Source organism: Pholcus phalangioides, unplaced genomic scaffold, assembly GCF_987345545.1.
Source record: "Pholcus phalangioides strain wild (caught in Gottingen) unplaced genomic scaffold, Ppha-v1.0 ptg000002l_1, whole genome shotgun sequence".
In the NCBI taxonomy this organism is placed as follows: domain Eukaryota; kingdom Metazoa; phylum Arthropoda; class Arachnida; order Araneae; family Pholcidae; genus Pholcus; species Pholcus phalangioides.
In genome coordinates this window covers 16,326,052-16,347,207 of record NW_028301595.1, presented here as the reverse complement: position 1 = coordinate 16,347,207, position 21,156 = coordinate 16,326,052, and the positions used below count along the sequence as shown (strand labels likewise).

Below are 21,156 nucleotides of genomic sequence, written 5' to 3'. Positions count from 1 at the left end.
GGGGGTGACACGAGCCCCGCTATGCCCCTCCCACCGGTGATTAGAAAACTTTTTCATGCAAAAAGTATTTTTCTTCCGAAATTTTTTTGTTGTAGTCAATTTCTGTTTATTTCAGAAATTTATTCAGTAAAAGCGGGGCAGGTTATGTGTAATTGATTGCAATTGGGAAACCAATACAGGAGCACAATTCCTTTTTTATGCATGTTTCATTTTGAACATTTTTCACATTTCTATCGAGTACGGTCAATAGTTCGTGTGCAGTATTGGAAATTTAGCCTCGATTTTTCTTGTAAATTTTTTTTCTCTGGTTAGGATTCCTGCACTCTTTTTTTGAAACGTATTGAAATCGCATTGGTTGTATATTTAGGTAATTATTTGTGAATCAATGCGCTGACATGGGCATGTTCACTGTTTTTGAATGCTATGCCTCTTTCGTAATAATAATAATAATAGTAGTAGTAGTAACAATAATAAAAGCGTCCAACTAACGATTTTGTTGAAATGCATTCATTGTCGTCGACGCCAGTTTTTATCTGCAGCGCTACTTTATTGTCAATCTTTCCTCGTTTACTTAAATGATCCACCCGACTGTGAGAAATCGTCCTTCAAATTGCTTCTCCCTCTCCCCCCCCCCCTCCGCCTTCCACAAACAAAACTAAAAATCGTCCTTTTGTCACCGTTGAAATAAAATATCTCGACTGCAGTTGGCTCTGCCAGGCTAACACGTGTTTCCTAATACTTTCCAGTTGTGTGCGACGTCAGAAAACCCTCGAATTAATGATATAATCCTCCTTGTTTTTACTCTTGTGACGAGAGAGGACAGTGCAAAATTACTTGGCTTTAGCTCCCCCATCCTTGCATCGCCCTTGGTCGGTCCTCGACGTATTTTCTCAAGAAATGATTTATTGTCATTTTTAGAGGAAGAAAAATATAAATGCCGTGGCCATTTATCGCATCGTTTGGTTCGAAGAATCGGTTGTAGTACGCGCGTGGTTATGAGATGTATGACGTGTGATGGCTGTTTATCGGCGGTCATGCAAATGTGTCATCACTGTCCGATTTTGATGGCGCTTTTTCTTCTCCATTGCATGGTGATAATTATGTACTTGTCGAATCGTTTCGACGACAGGAATTCTTGTTTATCCCCATCGCTATTCTTTTGACACATTTTTACTAATAGCTTTGTTTTTTCGAATTTCTACGAGTTATGTAATACAACATCGCCACCTGTTATCGATCTGCGAATCTTTTTCCTCGGAAGATTTTGTTCTTGGTCGTGGAAAATGTTTTGGCCTTTCAATTTTCTGTTTTGTGATCAGGAAACATGAATATTTGTTCTTTGAATGTGACCCAAGTTTTCCTCTTCTGATTAAAGAGGTAGCCACGAGAATCTTCTCAAGGATTCTCGTGGCTGTACATCATGATTAGGTACCGTTTTGTCCTTTTCCCAATTCATCCTCTGGTCAAAATGATGCCGTTTTATCCTCAGTTGATTAAAAATGGTCGTGTGTTTAAAAAAAAAATCCCTCTCGTCAAATTGTTTTGGAATTTCGAATTGGGTATTTCTGTGGTGGTGTTTCTGTGCAAAACTCCGAGAGTGCTCGATGTACCTATCTTTCAAACCGAGCGCAACTGCGGTTTATCGCCATGGGCAATCTACACCCGAGTTGTGCCGGAAGTCTGAGTGCGTCTATAGTGTCTGTATTCAGTGTTTCTTAACTGAGTAATTGTCGCTTTGGTGGAGAACAACAATAATAAATGTTCAACTCTAGCAAGACGCAATGAAGAAATGAAAGCCTTAACCCACTATATATTTTAATGCTCTATATACCTGATCAGGGCCGTAACTAAGATTTTTGCGGAGGGGTAAACATTATTCCGTTGCCCCACCACTGCCGCTCGGGGCAGTTACCCCCACCTTCCTCTAGTTCCTGCCCTGTACCCGATTACGTACTGACGAGGTCTTGACCGATATCCAAATCAAGAATTAACTTACGCTGGTGTCAGGGTTAGTATGGTTTTTTTTTTTTTTTTTTTTTTTTTTGATGGACCTCGCTCTCCACACGAAAAACATTCCAACACCATGATTTCTACCTAGGGGTAGAGATGTTCTGTAATGTCGTTCAAGGTTCCGGCCTACAGTAGGCCTACTATAGAATGTGGAAGCAATGAAGACCACTACTATTTGATCGTACGTGTACCCCATAAAAATTCCTCTGGGGAATGTCGGATGAATTTGCATTGGTAGAAACTTGTGTGTGTGTATATACGTGACCGTAACGTATTGTAAAAAACAAGTTCTGGCGAACAGTGGAATACGGCGAGTATGGTACCGATCGCACTATTATAATTAATAAAGTTATAACAGATTCTTTTTATTACGATCAGATTTAATTGTAACATAATTGAATTGAGGTGAAATAATTGTGTAGGAGAAAAGTGAAAAAATATTATTGGGAAAGGGCAGAAAAAAGAAATTTCTGTAATCTTTCCAATTCTCAGGCTCATCACACTCTAATAGGGTATATGCGCTCATCCAACACCTTCTATAGCAGATATAGGTGTTTTCATCCCACTTGAGATGATGAAATTTACGCCGAGAAATTTTACTCAGGAACTAAATACTCAATGCTGGTTTTAATTTGGAGGGATGGAGACTTTGAGGGTATTTGCTTACTGATTTGACTAAATAAATAGGCACTCTGCTTTGTTGCTGTTTATGGTTAGTAAATTACTGTTGAACCAGGCAGCAATTTTATAAATCGTAAGTATCGTATTGAAGATCTGTCTGGGGAAAGAGCATTTTTTTTAAATGCAAGACCGGCCCGCATTCATGCTTCGAAGTTGGAAACCGCGGAAAACTGACTTTTGCCGACCAACACTCTGCTGCCAACGGGGTTCGAACCTGGGAAAGGGTGCAGCACGATGCCTAAACGCAGTAACAATAAAAACCACTACTCAATCGAACATGCGCCTCGTGCACATTCCTCTGAGGAATTTATAACGAATTTGCCAGAACGTGTGAATGCATGGGCCTGGCGTATTTCTGTTAGTTACGCGCTCTTGCTAGTGCTGCCACCTGCTTTCCATATTTTGAAGTAAAGGTGGTAAATGTTTGAATTTTATGGTATGTGTAGTATTATGTTGAAAGTCTGCCTGCTTTCTGCGTACCTTTTTTTTTTCTCAAATTCAAAACCTGCTCCTTGAAGTTTGAACTTCTCATGAGAAACTGAAGTTTGAACTTCAAGAAACTTCGGCCGACCACCACTATGCGTCAAAGGGGGTTCGAACCTGGATGGTAAAGACCACTGCAGTTTCTCATGAGATTCCAAGATATGGGGGAGGGATAGTGGGTGAAACATAGCTGGTATTTATAAACTGAAGATGAAATGGGACATCTCACGTATTCGTACGTACCTTCGAAAAGGTTGCCCTGTCATATCTTTTGTTCCTCATGAAAGGACTGACGACGAGTCCAAAGCCAAGTGGACTTGGCTATCCGCTATACTAGCAGAATTCCCAGGTCCATTCGCAAATAACAATGTAAACCGTTTTCTTGGGCCGGTTACACGTCCGTAGTCTTATACATTTGCCCCATATTCTTCGGTCGATCTCGGCCAGGCTTCCGACTTGGACTTTGCATTGTCCGATTTAATTTTCTTTTTCCTTCCTATTATCCTCTTTTAATTTCGGTTTTTTTTTCAGGCGCTCTTTCGGTCGTCGGCCCCGCACTTCGGAACGGCTTCCAACTCAAGATGACCTTTCGCTGAAAGAATGTCCCTTTTTATATGATGGACACGTGGCCTTTTATCAATCCGTTACTCCATTCACAAATAGCTCAGTGTCAGGCGTGATTTTTGGTTTTTTTTTTTTTCGACTATTTTTAGTAACGGCAAAACTCTCTTCTTTGGATGTTGTGCAATAGGCTATCTGTGTGGATCGAATTGTAGCTTGCGCCTTTTTTCTCTCTACACTGACCTTTGCATGTATGGAGGATTAGCAAACTTTTCTAGCGATTGATTACTTCATATTAATTTCAAAGGGCAGTTCGCACACGAGTGCGTGCTCTCGTGTCTATCAGCACGCGTTGACCGGAAGGTTCTATATCAATAATACTGTTGTTTTCCTTTCCTTGATCTCGTTCATTTCAGCCATTAGCTTCTGTGGACGAGCCCAGAGCGGGTGAGTGGAATTTTCGCTATTGTACTACTTCAACTGTCTGGAAACAGTGCTTGCGATTCTTTTTGGTGGGAAGCACTGGGAAATGTGCCGGTTTCAGCATTGTGTGTGAGCATTGTTCGGAACGTTCCTTGTCCCATATTCATAATAATTAGTGAGAATGGATTCGTGGTGCGGATATTTTAAGTCTATCGTGTGTTGGTAAAAAAAAAAAGGATGCCGGGGTCATATGGTGATAGTCTAGGATGGAATTCTGCTGTTTTTAGATTTATACGGGTTGATAGCTGGAGTGTTTATTTCCGACCAGTGTTGCGGTGGCAATAAATAGCTACTCTTCCCCGTTACGTTCCGTGCAGTCACTATCTACGTAGTATGTCCCGGAAATTAGACAAAGCCGAGACACTAAGAATGTTCTGGTTTTCTTCCAGAATCTTGAGTGTTTTTTGGCGCTGATTGTTTTGCAACTTGAGGGAAATTAGCCTGTTTGGTATAGAGGTAAGAGTACTCTTTAGGAATACATGTTAGATTCTCGTGACAATTTAACGCTACGTAACTCCTGAATTGGGTGGTGCGGTGGGTTTTTAGTGATATTCCCGTAATTAGAATTGCCATTTCTAGCATTTTCTTTTGATTTATGGTGAATCTGAGTACGAAAGTGTAATTTTTATTCGAACCCCCATATGGATATTATCAATATTAATTACAACATGAATAATTTTCATTTAGTTGGAATCTAAGTCTGCCTGCGGACCACCTATGCCATAGGTTGAGGAAACGCTGCTGTATAGAGCTCGCGTTTCATTTAACAGAATTTCAAGTTCGGCATCGAAGCGGTCTTGTCAGTTATCGTTTGTATTTCAACCGTGGCGCAAAACGTTTCTTGCGGTACAGGATCTCGAAAGGATGGACGGTATCCTGATTTAAATTAAATGACGAAACATATACCCAACATTGAGTGACCAATTTGATCAACATCCAAAATTAGTTGGTACCAAGAGTGACCTTGGGGGATATCTAGACTACTGTATTTCCACCATTTTGTTCTGTCAAATTTTTATTGTTAATTTATTTTTCTTTATAGCATTGTTAAAAATTGCAAAAATTTGAGTTTTTTTCCATTGTATTGATTTAAACTCTCTCTAAATTCAGTGATACCTCGTCTGACGAAGATAATTCGTTCCGCAGTTGCGTTCGTTAGTCAAAACGTGGTTTTTACCCAAGGTTTTTATGAAATGTTTAAATTCTTTATATATCTTTTAATTCGTTCCAAGAACTGCTCAATTTTTCACCAAGGAGCTCTGCAAAAGAGACACTGACCAAAGGCTAAATTGAACAAATTCAAAAACCTGAATAAGTGAAAATTTGATGATCCTTTCACTTTACGCACCAACCGACAATTACACAACCAACACCAGCTTTAGCAAACTAAAGCTAGTGTTGACACAAGCCAGTTCGTAGGTTTCGTTTCCTCATCGACTTATTTGGTTAGCTCATTTCTGTGAACATGCAGATGGAAAAGATAAGCTCCTAGAATGCCCCGACTGCTCAGTTTGATGCTAAGTCTAGCACTGAAAGAATGCTTGCTCTGAAAACATGGGCTTTTTCTTCAGAGCATTTTCTATTAGCTGAATCTTTCATTTTACATGAAACGATTCAAACTTCAGGAAGAGAGGTGTATCTGGGAAAAAAATACCAATGTGGACATGAGTTAATCAGGCTCCAATAACAGTAATTCTGATTATTACCGCTGAAATTCAGCTGACGACTCGGCTGTTTTATGTTAACACGTGCATCCATATCGCCGAAAATGTTCTTAAGCCCAGGCATTTATTAGCCGAGGTATCACTGCATATCCCTAGTATCACTCAGTCAATTTCATAGTTCCGGCCACAAATAATTTTTTTATGAACATGAATCTATCTTTTTAATATGCTTTAACGCAAGTGTCCCCATAATTCCCAATTGTTACACCAACACAGGTATCGCATGGATTTCTTCGTTCTTGGAAATAGCTTCACCAGATTTTTTTTCTTTATCGGCTTTTCTTGGACTCGTCGAGATGTTTTATTTCGCGCGAAGCACTTTATCATTTGTCGTGAATGTTATCGTGCGACGTTCAAATATATCATGAGTAGGTGTGAATTTTTCCGAATATTGATGTTGCATTCCCGGCAAACATACCTTATCAAGTTTACATTGTTTCCCAGACATTTTTATGGATGTTTATTTTTTTTTTTTATAATACGTGTTATCTCTGCCATTTTTTTTATTTTTATTTTATCTCTATTCTTTGGCCTCGCTCTACTCGGCAAGGAACTCAGAATAGTAACTCCTTTTTGGCCAGAGCCCTCGCCTTGTTTACACCTGGCGTGGAGGTTGGGCCTTGGCCTCTTGCCAGGACATGACGTCACTGGGTGGTGTGATCTCTCCGCCACTGGCGACGCCAGCGTTTTTTCAGGTGTCTTCCGAGGGAGGAAGTGGCGTGATGTCGTATTTATTTTCCCTCCCGTTACGTGTTTGAATCGTGTCGGTTTCATTTCGTCGTTTTTCCGAATGTGATGACGCGTTTGATTTCACCTTGACGCGAAATTTTAATTTAGCCATGGATACGTGGCCCAGATGGGGGATATTTGTGATTTAGAATAACTTTTTGAAGAGATCGCACAGTGGCCATATGTATTTGGAAGGATCTGATTTTTCCCGTGATTCTTTTTTTTTTCTTTCCCGTTTGGTTAAAATATTCCCAGAAAACTTATCATAGAAAAACTGAAAAGTTCAATGTCTCAATGTTATTGTAGCGATGGGAGAAATGCTTCAGAAATATTTATTGAAAAATGGGTAATCTTGGGTTTGAGCACGAGTAATGGCAACTGTTTTCGAAAATACGAGACCGGTGGTAAACAACCAATAAGCCTATTCTCGTTACATTCGCTTCGAAGTAACCGATGCGCTTATTGGTTGTATTTTTCAAGTTTTATAAAAACTTTTCTAAAACTTGAAAAATGTAACGGATACGCTTATTGGTTACATTTTTCGAGTCCGGCCTTACTCCCAAATTTTGATCTCAAATTCGTGTGTATCAATCATTTCCCCAGTCTAAAAATATCTCAACTCTCTACGGTTAACCACCATAAAAACATTAACATTTTATTTTGACGAAATCGAATCTAATTTGGTGCAATTAGCAGTGTTATGTTTCAATTAAAAAACATTCTATTTAAATAGCGAATTTTTTTATTAGCTGAAATGATTAGCCTAACTTAGCGGTTCTCAACCTTCTTTTGACTCTCAGAGCCCTTTTTAAGTAAAATTCTATGGCGGAGCCCCGTAGACCAATTTTTTAATTATTCATCAAAGTTACTGATATGTTTACTATTTAAAAATATTTATAATTTTTTTTTAATTTTACAATTTTTTTTATATTTTCCTCGAGCTGCCGCGGAGCCCCAAGGGTTTCGCGGAGCACCGGTTGAGAACCGCTGGCCTAACTAAAAGAAAAAAAAAAAAATATATATATATATATATATATATATATATATACAGTTAGCCTTTATTTTAATGTATAAAAAGATATAGCCTTAATTTTATCTTTGCTAAGCAGGATTATATAACAATATATATTTCCAATTCCTACAATTTGGTGTGTGTGGTTTTTTAAACTCTGAACACTTGAAATTTCAGCAGCTCCAACAAATGATACGTACAAGGAATCAATTTCTCGATAAGAAAACCGTGTGTGTGTATATAGCCATTTTTTTTTTTTTTACCGAATTCAACACTTAACGATGTACTTTAAAATACCGAAAAAGTTTAGAAAAGCAATTGGTAAAATGGGGGGGTTTTTTGACTAAGGATGGGACGAATAGTGATTTTGGCCGAATAAGTTTTCTTAATTCATCACAATTATAAATATAATTGTTTTTCATTAAAAATAAAATTATTGGTAATTTCAAATGAGATCGATATTGAATTTTAATTATGCAACTATTTAAATAAATTATTAAAAACCGGTTATTTAAATATTTTTATTGCCATGGTTCTGACAATCAAATTTAACAATGATATATTGTATTTTAATATTTCTTACGGAATGATTTTTTTTTTTCCCTTCAAAACTTGTACCAAGTTTACATCTAATCAAAAAATTGGTCTTATTTTTCCTCTTTAGATGTTCTTTGCCCCTTTCAGTTCAATACCTATCTTGTCTAGGTACATCTTTCAGTTAATTAACTTGTGCAATTCGTGCCCACCTTTATTGCAGTAGGATTCTATTTTCAGTTTAATGTTTTCCTTATCCTAGAAATTCACCCTCACATAACCTTTCACAGAAAGGGGGGGGGGGTACCACACAATATCGGTAAATTTTTAATTCTTTATATCCTGACAGTACTTCAAAGTACCAGGTTAGGTAATTTGTTTTGAACTAATTGTTTAAAAAACATTGGGGGGGGGGGGTTCTTTTTTTATTTAGAACTAAAATGATCTGCCAAATAATTTACACGATAAATATTTATCTTGTAAATGTCTTGATGTAAATGGTGAAATGGGAAGAATTCCAATTTGATATAATTTTTTAAAATTAGTTTGCGCTTAGATTTACAGGTAATAGGTCGAATACTTGAGCATTATTCGGCCAATGGGCCGTATATCGAATAGCAACTAAATATTCATCCCATCTCCATTTTTGACTATGTGTTTGTCATGTATATTCACATGTATACTGCACCATTCGTTCTATATCTTCCACAATATTTTTACTCTGATAAAAATCAATTTGCTCGGTACTGCTAGAAAAAGTGTTTTAATATTTCTTTCAAAAGATAAATACATTACTCGGACAGCTGTCTGCTTCGACTTATAGAGTGTGTACATAACTAAATGAGATTTTTTTTTTCTCTCTCCGTTACGAGCTCGTGAGTCAAATATTTGTCAGTAAGCAATTTCAGCGAATACATTTTTCTTCTCTTAACTGTCTCGCCTTGATAATAATCTAATTCGAGGATTGGTACGCTGTACTAATATTTGGAAAAAATATATATATATAATGTTGAACAAAAATGCGAATTTCCAATGTCTTGTACCTCAAGCCAGGTCTAGACTTACGTGACTGAGGCGCTACAACTCAAATGCTTAATGTCTGAGAAGACTCGTAAAACTTTAGTTCACCAATCCGGTGGTATACTGTACTTTCGTTCGTACCCCAGATTCTCCAACCACGATTCTAAAAATCCAGAAGACATTGACATTACTGGCTTGAGGGTCATAGCTAGGAGGGAGAAGCAAACATTTCGATGCCCCACCACCGTGAAATTCAATGATTTTATAGTGGGGTTTGTTCCTAAAATTTGCCGCCCTGAGCAGTTGTCCCCCTTTCCCCTCTAATTCCGGCCTTGACTGGCTTGACAGTTTTTCTCACCTGGGCCAGTTTGTTCCCAAAACCAGCACTCCGTAAAGAGCGAACCTCCCCATTCAGGGGATGGTGGTTCGATAGGCACCGTGGAGGTCGGTTGGAGTTGATTTTTCAAAGTCAACCTGTCAGTGCTCTATACACACTTACAGAGTAGTTTAAAATAATATCCTACGTCTTGACAGGGTACGCCGATTGAAATCGATGATTTAAAAAAAAAATAATTTAATTTTGTTTTCCCTTTACATAACTTTAATGATATTAAAGTATAGAAGTTCTTTGGGGGGGGGGGGGGTAAAATATAAATTGAACTCAATCACTAAATATAATGAAGAAAGAAAGCTATGATTTCTCTAGATTTTGCAGGGGAAAAAAATTGTGAAAAAATATAGGAAGCTTAAACTGCGCTATAAATTTACCAAGTATTTTCAATGCATTACAATGTGGCACTAGGGTTTCGATTAGAAAACGAATTATTTTTTGTATAAAGCCTTGAATTATGTCCTAATTGCTAGGTGTTGTACCAACATAAATATCATTGGGCTTTTGACTTGACTTTTCAATATTTTTTTTTTTTTTTTTTTTTTACCAAAACTCATTAAATCTGTGAAATAAAAATGTGTAAACTACTAACTGAGCAACATCGTGCATGTCAAACACATCCACCAATTGTGCAAGAAACAATATTGTCAATAGGACTTTTTTTTTTTTATTCAGTTTATGCTGAATGGACCTTTTGGTTGTACATGGAGTGAATACCTACATCATGTGTGTGATACCGAGTAGCCACAAGGTATATTTTAAAGTGGGGCAGGGAGGCATATGAATAAAAACACTTCTCTACGAGAAAAAATGTTAATCCATGAAGTTAATTCAGGCTCGGTGACCTTTTATGTTACATAAACAAATTTTTGGTGTTTATATTTTTTGCTTGTAGTTCATTTGCAGTTTAGTCATTAATGCTGGATTAAATTTGAGAGATTAGGTGAAAAAAGAATGAAAATATGCATTCTCTTAATGATTAAAAAGATTTGTTGTAATTAATAAGCAGCCAGTTAATTTTAATAAAAAAAATTGGTTTTTTTTCCGTACCCTGTATCTTGATAGTATTTTGGAAAAATAATCGAGTAAATTTTGGCGTGTTTTGTGATGCAAAGATATGACTCAAGTTGCGGCAATCATGTGAATAACGACATGCATATTTCTGTCGTTATTCACATGATTTCTTCGACAAATCGAAGAAAAATTAAGTGCTAGCCAGATTTCTTGGGGAAACAAGCATGTGCTTACTTTAAACCAGTTTTTTTATGTAAGAAAATGTTTTTCTGTGACTGCGAGACAAGACATGATTTTTCGCCATGGAAACTCGCTATCTTCTACTGATATGATTTTAACATTTTCCATTATTTTATTTGAATAGACAGTCAGCTATTTGCATGACATTAGATACTTTCATGAAATCAAATCTTATGATTTAGACTTCAATTTATCAATCACGTGTAAAAAATTTTTAGGGGCGAATATAGATTTCCTATAATTCGACAAGTCCTGGTCAACAGAAGTGTTGATGAATTGTATATAGTGCCGCAGAATAAACCAGCTGCCTCGAGCTGTCAGTCAAACACTTCTGTCCAAAAATGAATTGGTTATCACGTGTCCAGTTGTAACGTCCAAATTTCGACGCGTGTTGGGGTTTGTTTTTTTTTTCTTGCTCTCTTCATCTTGTCAAAGTACTGATGTCTTAGTTCCGCGTTGGACACATGCCAGAGCTCGTGCATAGGAAACACCAAAAACATTTTAGGCCATAGATGCTGTGTTATTGAAGAAATGATAGACTCCAAATTAATATTCCAATTTATTTTCAAATTAATAAATACTTCGCCTTCAGTAATAGAGAATGGAATTCGTGATAAATCCCTCGGTCGTCATTGAAGCGATACACGGCCGTGTCATGTGTCAATTAATTTTTCGTAGACTGATGCTAATCTGTCTTTTGTTTTTTCGTCTCATCCCAATGCCATTATTTAATGACATGCCTCCTAAAATGATGAGTGTGTGGGTTTTTTTTTTGGGCACCTTTTTTCAGGAGGAAAAACTTTTTTTTCTCTTAGGAGGAAAAATTCCTACGATAAATTTCGAAGCTTTTGTTACGTTAACGGTGAAATAACCTTGCCCAATAGATGAAACAATATCGACCTACCAATTAGAGGTATTCATCCTTTCTTACGAAGAGTCTCATTTCATATCTATCTTGTGAATGAAAGTCTGAACTGGCTTGTTGGCTCTCTACTATACAATTGTTCCGATCGTTTTATATCTCCATCATGTCGGTTTGCTGCCATGCAAATTCCGATCCGCGAGTTTATCGTCCGGTAACAGACTTGGCGAATCGGATCGGTGACTGTCCCGATGATGCCGATTCCGGTGGCAGGCAGGTAGAGATGTGGAGTAAGTATATGCCATGGCCTTGTGATAACGTCACACGTGGTGATCGTGAGTGATGAATACTATTTAGCATTAAGTCAGGTTTTTATTGTCGAATTGAATGAATTCGTAGAATTTGAAGATTCGAAACGAATTTTTAAATTTTTCGCTCCAATCTATCGCCGCCTGGTAATTTACGACCGTTGACGATTTCTTCGCTAAAATTTGAGACTGAGGAGTCTGAATGCATTCATGACCTCGTAGTCCTCTCCCTTCTCCCCCCCCCCCATCCTGTGGAGCAGGTACAGTATCTTCGACCTTTTTTTCTTACGAGACCTGCTATGCTCGTGTGAGGCAGCAAGAGCGCTCGATGCTTGGTGACCGATTTCTTGCATGCGAGGTCTTCATCCACAACTCAATTGAAAAATCCTATTCAAAGCTACATTCAAGAATTCGCATTCTTGTCTTGGCACGGGGCCTGATTTCCGCATGGACAACGTGGATTTGTCCACTGCCCTGTTTTTAAGGGGGAGGGGGCAAATTTGTATAAATTTTGAGAGAATTTCGGAAAATCAAACTTTACCTAAATCGCATGATTTCCAGTGCCCATTATTAACAAACCCTATTAATTTTAATATGCCAATTAGTAACAGATTTTACAATGCATGTACAAAGCACCTACTGCAATATTAACTACACTATAAAAATGTTTGTGTGCCAGTCTGTTTGATTCCTCAATTTCACATCTATTTGGCCGTAAAATGACTATAAAACAATGACAAGAAAATTTACATGTTTGAATCAACACTAAATTCTCAAATCCTCATGAAGATTCTGTATATTTGCAATGCAAAACTTTATGCATCTGATCTTGCAAACACTTTTCAGACGAATTGCAATAATTTTTCATCTTTGGTTCAGGTTGGTGAGACAATAATGAATGTTAAATAACGCTGGAGAGTTTAGAAGAGACATTTCCAAATGTTGACAGCATCACCAATATGAAACTGTTCTTGGTAAAGATCATATTAAAAATCGTTCGCTCAAGTACATGGAAAACTTGTAATCTTCAACTTTATTGTGTGTTGAAGCCGAGATAATTCAAATTAGATTTTCATGACGTTATCAAAGATTTTGCTCATTTGAGAGTGCGAAGAAAGCAATTATTGTTAGATATTTCATTGAGAATTTTACATTACATTTCTCATTTAAAATAGTGCATATCCTTTTTTTTTTGTTTACAAACATGTAGATATTCGTGCCTGCCATATTTGTGCTGACGTACAAAACCTTTTTTCGACCACAGTCTTGGGATCCCCAATACCTCTTTTGCCCAAGGTCCCATCAAGTCAAAGTCGGACCCTGTCTTGGCATGTATCAGTTGCCACTTGGTGTTTTTCTGATGTTGGAAGCGGTACTCTTTTGTGTGTTGAGATCCAATTTTCCGCGAGGGCGGCGAACGCAAATGTCCAAATTCATGGTCTAAATTGGTAATTCCCAACGTGGGCGTCACCGCTCCCTTGGGGTCGATGGAATGTTCCAGGGGGCAGTAGAAGCTACGGATATAACATAGGATCGTACGAGTTAGATTGCGTTGGGGGGGGGGGCTATGGGAGAATTTCTGAAGAAGGGGGTAATGGGACGAAAAAAGGTTGGAGAAACTATAGTCCGTTTCAGGTTAACTTTGCAGTGGAGCGAAAGGTAGAAGATTGTACTCTTTCGCCTTAAAATAAAGTTCCCATAAATCGGAGTTTTATGATGAAATATTTTGTATAACTGATCACAATTTTTTTTTTAATGATTTTGAAAAAATGAAAAATCGTTTTTGAACAGATGTTTCTTCGTTTGAAATTTTTAAATTAGAAAAAAATATTGGTTACCATTATCCAAAAATCTATAGCAACCACAACGACATTTTGGCGTGGTATCCTAGAAATCGTCCATACCTTAGGCCCCTTTCACACGAGCACTTTAGTTTGCGAAAAAATAGTTTTATGCACAAATTTCAATTTTTTGTAATTTTTCTCCATCCCTACTTCAGTGCCCATAGGCAGCCTAGAGCCATTCTTTTGTTGGTTTAATCTAGAGCCCCCCATAGAATATGGCTCATCGCGTCAGGTTTCACTACACGTACATTCCCGCATGTACCAATTAGTTAGAGGTTCCGCAGAGGAATGTGGACGAGGTGCATGTGTGGTGTAGTTTACCCTGTGTGCTTAATACAGAGCTAGAAATGAAAGGGCTCCATGTGTCAAAAACGATTACACTAGCGTTGAACAGTTACCCTGTATAAACGTTGCTCACTACTCTAATGATTTTCAAGACTTCCCTGCTCTTGAATCGTCTCATACTGGCATTCTAATTGGATTCTCTCGGGGCTCTCCAGTTTTTACCGCGTTCATACGTTCTCACGTGCAATTCTTACACGTGAATCCAATTTATTCTAAAAGAAATGACTTTGACGTAGTTTCCACTGGTTTTCCCCTGTAATGGGTTTTTATCAGTGCCAGATTGTTCACCAGATCTGTCAGCTTCAAAGTATCGCTTGTTTTTAGGTAGCATTACATACCGGCATTGTCTCAATTTCAATTGTCTTCTCATTTTCCGATTGTACTTTACTTCTATAGCATTTCAAACCCTAGTTTATTCCCTAGGTGTAGTGACAAATGATTTTTTTTCCTTACTGGGCGTTAACAGCTTTTTTCCTCTATAATTTTAATGTTTTGGAATATCCCTTTCCTCGTTGCACTGATCATTTTCGTGGAACCAAATTATATGTATTGTCAGGCTTTGAACAAATATCTATTGTTCCTTCATTTCTTTTGAAAATTGTTTTTTCCGAATGTTTTTTATGTATTTTTCCGTTTGAGATTTGTGAATTATTTATGCGTGCGCAATACATCAAATGTCACCCCCCTTCCCCCGTTGTTTTCCGGTTTGTGTATTTTTTATACATTCGAATTTCATTATCGGACCATCAAGTGCTTTTGAATAGAAAAATCTTTCATTTATGTTAACACGTTCACAAGTGAAAAATTTAACAAGTTATTTCCAATTTTTCTTGTACGTGTCATGCTCGCGTTTAAAATGCACCTACCTGTTTTGCGTGGTGAATAACGTTCATGCTAACTGGCGGCTGAATAAACATGGCCATGCTAATCGCGTCAGTCACATGTATGGCCATGTATAACCGCTCATTTTATCACCTTCGTGAGTCGAGATGAGGTAAGCAGTTGTGCTTCTAGCTAATTTTTTTGGTCCTGGTTGTACGATTACGGTAATTTCTTGCGTAAATCCGCAGATGCAAATTTCGCTACTTTTACGGAAAAATAATGTAAATTCCCTAGAGAGAGGAGTGTATATAAATCCGCATATTCAAATTTCATTTATCAGTAATGAAATCTTGAACAGGAACGTTTTTCACGTTTTCGTAGAAAAAATTTATTTTATACGCCATCTATATATAGATTTTTTTTAAAAAATGAATTCTATTTGAAATATTTTTTTCACTATTTATATTTAAACCTTATGATTTAAAGATCGTAATAATTTTTTTTTTTTTGTGCAAATTATCCATGGGTGTTTTTTTTTTAACATGTATTCCGCTGGTTTTGCTCAAAAAAGTTTCATCTTATCCATCGTATGTGGTCACTCTGTGGTTTTTTCTTTCGTAGTGTCTCCCACCTCATGTCATATTTTTCACCAATGTCGTCGTGTTTTGTAACTAATAGGATAATAGTACCAAAAATTAGGAAGTCCCCCCCCCCTCCAAAATTGGTGCATAGTAAAAAAGCCTCCTAGATGTTAGCCCCCCGTATGGTTGAAACTCCCTATTTTTCTCGTATATCAGGGCTTGAAAATCGGGGGAAAAATTGAGCAACAGTAAGTCCCCCCACAAAGGAAACGAGTATTTTTCCCTCTAGCAAAAAACCGTCCAAAATGGTGCATTCTTTGACTTGTCCAACCAAGTCTTGGGATATTTTTTCATGCTAAAGTAGACTTGCTGACAATTTTTCTCTTCACCCCGACGACCTATCGCCCGGGATTTGTCAGGCCCTGAGATCATTTGATTGAAATCTCGCACATCACTTTACTCGAATTTGAATGAGTAAATTTTTGGCTCTGCTATCAAATGCAAAAACACATCAATAACGTTAAAAATATATATATTTCAGTCTTACCGAATTTTCGTATTAAAAAAAAAACCGAAAATAATGTTTAATATGGATGGGTGCAATTTTTTATTTTTTTTTGGCTAAACTATACACTTCACTTTCAGATACAAATTTGTATCTGAATCCGCGAGATTTTAATTAATTTTCTCGGGGCTTGACAAATCTCTGGCGCTGGGTCACCGTGCCGACTGAAAAATTGTCGGGGGTCTGCTAGCAGGAAATAAAATTCAAGTCTTGAAGTCATATAATGGAATTACCATTTTGGAAAATTTTGCGAAGGGTAAAAATGGTTGTTTCCTATGGGGGGGGGGGAGGGAGGGAATTGGCTGGTGCCCGAATATTTTTCCCTATTTTCAAGCCCTGATATACGAGAACATAGAAGTGATAACGGATTTTTTAGGATTTAAAAAAAGAGCGTAATAACCAATTTGATGAAATGAACCCATTTCGAATGTAATTATGAAAATATTGACCTAGTTATATTCCTACCGGAACATGATCAATGACTAAATTTGGAAAATACATTTTCTAAATCGATGGAAAACCATTTTTGATTTTATTTTCTCAGTTTAACCATATACGGTAATTATGAATGGTGCTGTCAACTATGTACTTGCTACTGGGGCTCGACTTGGAATATCCTTGGGTAAACAGACATTAAGCCCCTGCCCCGACAACTTATGGTTAAAACTGTTTGGTATGTCGTTGAATTGAATGTATTTAAATTTGAGTTGGTAGTTAAAACCCCTGGGGGGGAAAAATGTCTTCCTTGCCCGTGTAGAAATCGAACCCAGTTTTGCACGAACGACGCGGTTCGCTCCTCTTTTCTCGAAAAAATACAAAATATTCCAAGTAGAATGAATATTCAAATGTTTTTGAAAATCCAATTCAAAGTAGTGAAGAATTTTATAGATTTTAGGCATATAAAATGCAAATTTGAGAGAATATTGACAATTTATTTTATTCAATATCATAATGACTTACACATGAGATGAATACCGTTTTTGAATGTTAAAATTTTAGTTATACGATAGCTAAGAAATTACGAAACTTAAAATTGCTGGGTTTGACTGTATTCATTCAAATACACGGAAAAGCATTGCGTGCGATATGATTGAAACTTTTATATAGGGAGGAATTGGAAACATGCTTTTGCGCAACACTCGATCTAATGATTTCTCAGTCGCAAAACAAAATCTTAATACAATGCTTTAGCGGAAGTTAAGCATCTGATCTAACCCAGTTTGACTTGGTAATTTTTTTTTTTTCTTCTGTTGCTTTTCCATCGGACGCCTATTAGAATCGATTGCGTGTCGGTCATCAGAGATCGTGTGCGGAAAGGAATCGTCGAACCTTAATTGCAGTCTTGCGATAATTGAACTGTCATTTTTATTTTCGTCGTCAACGTCATTATGGGCACAAAGAACTATCTTTTTTTGCATAATCGTCTAAACTACTCTGTATGTATTCATTGAGATTATCCATCTTCCGCAATCTAAATAACACTTTGTGGTTTTTCTTTTTAATGAAAATGTTTTAGTTGTGCATTGCCAGGCAATTGTTAGGGGAAAAGAAATCTGGCTGTGACGATGACACAACTAAGTTTGAATGCGATTACGTTTTTTTGCAACACGTTACAGGACAGTATGGCTGTTCCTTGCAGCGCCTACTTATATATTTCAGGTCAACGTGGCATTGCTGGCTGGATTTTTTTTTTTTTGCAAACTATACCTGTCCGTATGTATGGCTAGCTGCAATATGTACTTACTGAGATATAGTAGTCTTCCTAGTGCCTCAAGTTTTCTCAGTACTTTGTTGGTACTTTATAGTTAGTACACTTTTATTGCGCCACCCGCAATCATGATTACAGGAAGGCCTCTAGATGCTAGTTTTTGAGGTTTTTTTGAATATATCATGAGTTTTCTCTGTTAAGAAGTAGCAATTACCCTGTAAATTCGGCAACAGGGTAGTTGCCTGTAATCGTAAGAGGCCGTTATAGTAATGAGGTAACGTTTTCTTCGTGATGTCGATTCCACGTCGACAGTCTGTCAATCACTTTACGATCAAGGACGTAATATTGCGTCCAAACGCCAGTGGAATAAATTCAAACAAGTTTTCTTTCTCTCCTCATCGCGAAGCTTTGTTGTGACCATATAATTTTTTTTTAATCTTGGTTTTTTCTATACGCTGATAGTGGATTTTTCCCATATATAATGCATCTTTCTACTAATATACTTAGTAGGTACAGAATAGGATTTTTCACCTTCACTCATCTTATCAACTTATCTATTACTGTTTTACTCTTTCATTTGGTTTTCCCCTTTTTCTTTTTCTAACGTGCGGTTAGGTTAGGACAAAGTTACCATATTTATCGCAGATTCGTCAAATGTAGATCCGAATTTGTTGCCAATCGCTTGTAAGCGAAAGGGTTGAACTCTATCGTCTACTTTAGAGGAAATATTCCAGCACATTAATACTGTACATATATATTATTCCTATACCACCCCGAAGGGAAAAGTTGTTATATTTTAAATGTCTCATCAAAATTCGAACGGAAATCAACTCCCACTGGCAGTTGATCTGACAAGTTGGGGGAGGGGGAATAGAAATATGTTCTTAAAAGCAAAGTTACAAAGTATCTGACCACTTTTTGCTAAAATAAGAGGGTTTCAAGGAGGCGAGATCTCTCCTAACTTAACTCGTGGTTGCCGAAATGCAAAGTATTAACTTGTATGCCGGTGAGGTGGTTAGAAAAATGCTTCGCGCATATGCAAGCTATTCTACGTAAATGAGTTTTTCGTTTTTATACTTGTAAAATGTCAATTTGTCAAATGAAAGTCCGAGTCGTGTTTTTCCTGTACGCGAAGAAAATTAATGAGGTGTAAGTTTCAACAATGGCAAGAAATTTGTTTCAATGATGAAACCTCGTTATTTTAACTGGTTCCAACCGCTTTGCCGTAAGATTTTAAATATGCTAATACAGGGTTTCCTGTGACTTGGAAAGTCCAGGAAATGTGAAATGTTTCGCAAAAGTCATGTTAATATTTTATAAGTCAGGAATAATTTTTGTATGGGGGGGGGGGAGAAATAAACTGAAACCATTTTGGAAGGTCAAAATTTTTAATTAAATTTTATTTCGTCATGAATTTTTGGTCTAGAAAATGATTAGTTGTAACGCCGGGATTACACTATAAACGTTTAAAACATCTTTCACAAAACTTTAAAAAAAACAACCAATAAGCCTGTTGGTTACATTCGCTCGAATGGAACCGATGCGCTTATTCGTTGCATATTTTAAACTTTATAAAAATTCTTTTATCGGTTGCATTTTTCCAGTTTTATAAGTTTATCGGTTACATTTCGAACAAATACAACGAATAATGTAATTGGTTCCTTTTTGTATAGTTTTATAAAATAACTTTTATAGTGTAATTCCGGCCTAATAATCATTCCAAACCATAGCACATGCTAAACTTGGTGACGGTTACCACATTTTCCGCGGGCAATCCCAAGTAACTTTTACCAGCTGCATATATTCCCAATACAATGGCAGCATTCGTCAGTTAGGTTTGAAAGTGTTAAGGATTTACGTAAAAAAGAAATACTCCATAAATAAGTGTTCAGTTTATTTTTTTCGAACCGATCCGAAGACTATTTTTGTATCTTAACCCTCAGCGTCGTCCTTCAAGGTGAAGGACACCAAGCTCAAAAGGTTCAAAAGTTTATTCTCGAGATATTTTTTTTCACTCACAATGTCCGTCTTGATTTGCAGAGCCTATCGCCCGAGTTGAGAAAGTGGCGTGATCTTTTCGATTAACAACCTTTTCTTTCTCGTATCCAACCAATCTATTGGAAAAATATTTTTTTTTTCTCTTGAAAGACTTGGATCATTTGGCAGCCGCGTGAAAGAATTCACGGGTATGTTGAATACATTGTTTGCGTTTCTTATAACCCGATACTTCCACGTTCTTGATTCGAGTGGTCTCTTATTTCCATAGTTTAAAGGACGTCTTTTGGAAGATCAGATTGTGCTGTATAACTAAACAAACAAATATTTTTCTCCCATGTATAATGTGAGGATTTGAAATGATGAGACTTTGTTAAACTGCTAAGGAAAAAGTTCATTGGGAGAACGTGATAGTTCGTTGAAGACTTCGAGACATTCGTTTTCTTAGAATCTCCATTTTACCAATGCCAGCCATGTAGGTATTTTTCTTTTTCAAAAGTACAGTTTCCCAGAGAAGTGCTCAATGCCAGAGGTCGCTAAACTATTATTACTTTTAGCATCGGTATTGGCCAACTCGTTGTGATCTTGTAGAGAAGTGACCATGAATTCCTTAAAACGTGTTTATTTTTCTCCCCTCGTGATTTCTAAACGCGGCCAGCAGCCTCTTTTTTGTGTATAAGCCCTATACATATTTTTTTTTAATAGTAGGAAAATTTTTCGATGTTCGTCCGAAACCAGTTATTTTACCGGTGTGAATTTTTTTTCTCGAATTCTTTCCCCGTTCCTCTACTACTAGCAACTATTATTTATGGATAAATAATGTTTGATGCGAGTTGTATGATCAGCAGGAACTTAACGTGCTCGAAATTCTGTTGATTCTTGCGTACAAAAGGCGGTGCTGTTTTTTTTTTTCCTTTCGCGTACGTGTTGCCCAATGAGAAGAAAACGCGTGATCGTCGTACGACTTTTTTTGAGGTAAAATTTTCTTTCCTGTGGAACCTCGTATGATTTTTCCTCTTGCGATCGCATCACGGTACTCGCATATTTTCGATCTACCTTCTCATTCCGGCCGGTAATTTGTTCGACGGTGTAGCCATGGATTGTCAGGTGAGACACTTTATTACGCATTCTTATCCCTTTTCAATTTAGACTTGGGTTCTGTGACTAATATTTGACTTTTATGTGCTTATTGGGAGCCAATATTGTGAATTATAAGTGTTCATTTTTCTTCGATGGTAAGAAAA

General features: G+C 37.1%; 1 protein-coding gene across 4 annotated transcripts in view; it reads left to right on the top strand.

Moving 5' to 3' along the window:
• Nucleotides 1–21,156, top strand: part of LOC149089485 (long-chain-fatty-acid--CoA ligase 6-like) — a 55,636-nt gene that overhangs the window by 10,868 nt on the left and 23,612 nt on the right. The window contains exon 1 of one of the 4 annotated variants that reach the window (XM_089239047.1): nucleotides 15,000–15,235. The exons of 2 other annotated variants lie outside the window; for them this stretch is intronic. The gene's annotated coding sequence lies outside the window, so the exon portion shown is untranslated. Of the gene's footprint in view, nucleotides 1–14,999; nucleotides 15,236–20,748; nucleotides 21,020–21,156 lie in introns of those variants that run through there. One more of the 4 variants, XM_089239038.1, reaches the window with a different exon arrangement.